Here is a 3540-nt window from a genome sequence, read left to right on the forward strand (position 1 = left end):
TCACTAAAATTGGTGCGTACCCGATATACTGAAACCCGTCGATATTAGGAAACTGCAACTTCAACATACGTTGAGCAAGACTGATCATTTGGCAGAAAGGTTTCTGGTCAACTAAATTGACACTTTTATGTCTGAAAAACAGTGTACAATTTTGGAAACTAGTCCATATTCTTCTGCTGGCTTTCGAACTGTGTGAGTTTGGAAAATATGTTAAAGATGAACTTTTTGAAGATTTTGTAATTGAAGTATATTTGAGCGGTGTTGGTGAAACAGTACATTTCTGAACAGAAACTGGAAATTTTTGGAAGCAGACATGGGGAGAACTTTCTGGTGTTTTGGAACATTGTACCGAGGTATATCAATGAAACTGGACTGCATAACCGATGACACAGGTGGTTGTCGTGCATATCCGGGAAAGTTGTTTTCAAAAGGGCTCTCGAACTTGATTTTCATCCTTGAACACGGAACCGGTGATTTGCGTTGTTGCTTCATAATGGAGCTAGGTGTTTAACCAATGTCGTTGTTTGAATTCTTTTGTGCAGTTGAACATATGAAAGAGGCTTGTTTGAATGCAGAATATGTGGCTGATATTAAGGAGTGGGGTTTTTCTTTTTGCTTGTTTGCTGGCTTTCTTGTTGCCATGGTTGCTTTTTGGTCGTTGTGTTTGTCCCCATTTAACATTTCCGTTTTAATTTAGATGTACAATGTCTTTGGATTCGCATACATTCTGTGGTATGTATACTTCCTCTCAATCAATGGATGCAGACGAGTGACATAATTTTAGCCTGTAATTTCCAACATCACAAAATCCACGTAGAAGTCCGTGAATGTAGTAGATCTGCAGGTAGTTGATTGTGAGAACAATGTTGTCCAGGGGTATTTTCTTCCAGTCAATGCGGCGCTTTATCACTGTTAATGACTTCACAAATGTTATTTTGTAAACCAGAGTATGAGTCATAAATTTCAGCATCGTACAGTATCTAACGGCATGCATGTTATATTAAGTCTTATTTTAGATTAGTTTCAAAATAATCGTGGAATGGTGCACTCCAATCAACAGAAAGTCTTTTGTTCAGGTCTGTGAAATCACTAGCTGAAGATGTGTGTAGTGGTTCCTTGACCCGACTTGAATATACGATGTTGTCTTCCGTTTTAGCACCATGGTCATTTAGCCAGTATTTAAAGTCTTTTTTTTTTCCTATGGCTTCAACAGTACACAAATTTGGCTTGAGTTAGGTTACCTAGAATATCGTTTTCGATAACTTGTTAGCGGTCTGTGACTATAACAGGATTGGTTTTCTTTAAGTTGGGAACTGTTTGTGTATGTGTAGTTGGTAACTCTGTGTGTGTATGTGTGTGTGTGTGTATGTGATTTCGAATTTTTACGGAACTTTAATAATATTTCAATCATATCGGTACGATGTGTTCGGTGTGGCAGTTTATTGTGATGTCTAGCACGTTGGCATCATGCCGCAGACATGTAGCATCATGTCCCATCCAGCCACATTATCCTGACACCAGGCCGACCAGTCCTAACACTAACCCCTTAATGCTGAGCGCCTAGCCATGCAGCTGTTAGTACCATTTTTAATTGTCTTTGGTATGACTCGGCCGGGGTTCGAACCCGCGACCATCACGCATCCGTGGCGGACGCTTTATCCACTAAACCAATGGAGCGGTCAAGTTTGGAACTAAAAGTTTAATTGCAGTCATTTGGAACAATTAAAAAAATGAACAACTCAAAACATCTGAAATCTGTGGCTTCGAAACTTTTGGACACTAACATTTCCTTTTCCGTCAAAAGTACAGACAAGCCAAAGCTCAAAAGAACTCTTAGCTGTTTGGTGGGTCAATGTAATCGCATCGTGATCTTTGCAATAGATGAGCTTTTCAGTAGTCATACATCAACCTTGGGGGGGGGGGGGGGGGGCGCGTACAGCCTATGGAGTACATGTTTGTAGTACACCTTTGTTTCTGTTTAATTCCCTTATTTATTTTAAAGTAATCAAAGGAAAGTGAAATTTTCTTTAATATCAAAAATTAAACTTTTCTCTCTTTTGTTATTTATCATAAAATGAAACACGATATCCTGATCCATTTGCTGTCAAGTGGTTACAGTGTCTGCCTAGGATGCGAGAGGTTTCAGGTTCGAACCCCGGTCGAGCCATACCAAAGACGTATAAAAATAGTCCAAGCAGCAGTGGCGTCACTCGGGTTGGTGTCACCCAGTGCGGTAGCTCATGGTGTCACCCCCATGGTCCTCCTTCCGTAACAGACCATACAGAATCCTTAGTAATGTCATTTTGGTGTCACCCCTTCTGATGGTGTCACCCGGTGCAGTCCGCACACCCCCCCTCCCCCATCCCCCTAGCGACGCCACTGCTGTGCCTGCAAGTCATGTATTTAACTATGATCGGTTATCCGCTTATGAAATCCGACTAGACAGAGCAGTGTGTGCTCTGTAAAATTTGCAGCTTTTCATTTTGGTGTCACCCCTCTGAGATGGTGTCACCCGGTGCGGTCCGCACCCCCCGCACCCCCCTAGCGACGCCACTGCCAAGCAGCTGTCTCCCTTGGCGCTCAGCATTAAGAGGTTAGTGTCAGGATTGGTCGGCCTGGCGTCAGGATAATGTGACTAGGTAGGACACGATGGTAAATGTTTGCGGCATGATGTCCCAGTGCTAGTCATCATTATAAACTGTTACAGAGAAAACATCGTAGCGATGTCTAATTTTTTTTTTAAACCTACGTTAAAATTCCGACACACACACACACACACTGATCCGGAGCAGCAGTACTAAATTAGTGTTTACCCAAGAAACACATACAAACCCAAGCTCAAAAGAACTTAATTTGTCGGCGGGATATTATACTGGCTTCGCCATTTTTGCAGTATATGAGCAATTCAGTAGTCAAACCTCAACATTACAAGGGGTCATATATAATACATGCATGATTACTTTTGTTGATGTGTAAATTCCCTTATTTATTTACGAAACAAAAGAACGTGAAATGTTCTTCCAATACCAAAAATGTAAACTTTATCCCATTTGGTTTTTATCATACAATGAAACACCGTATCCTTATCAGGGACATTAGTACTAAATCTGTCTTCCTTGGGTTACACATTTTAGTCCACAGGAACCACGTTTTTCCAGGTAAAATACGAAAAGGAAAATTTAAATACAAATATTTTTTCTTATATTTTACAAATCTAACGGTAATTCTAACAATATATATTATTTTATGAATAACTATCAGATTTATCTATGATAAAGTGTTTTGGATACGGGGATTCTTGGTACGGGTACGGGTACGGGTTACACTTTTTAGACCATAACGTAACACGCAATTATGGTGACACAAATCGCTGCTATGATCACATAATTTTCCAATTAGAATTGCATGCCATATATCTCAATACACGTGTACAGTCGTGGCAAATGATATTACAAGAGTACACTTTGAAATTGTGTAATTTTAGTACATATAGCAGGTACTGGTCCTGTCTCCCCCAATATTTTGAAGTGGCCTGGACCA

Source organism: Sinohyriopsis cumingii, chromosome 6 (genome assembly GCF_028554795.1).
Source record: "Sinohyriopsis cumingii isolate HCF-2022 chromosome 6, ASM2855479v2, whole genome shotgun sequence".
Classification (NCBI taxonomy): Eukaryota; Metazoa; Mollusca; class Bivalvia; order Unionida; family Unionidae; genus Sinohyriopsis; species Sinohyriopsis cumingii.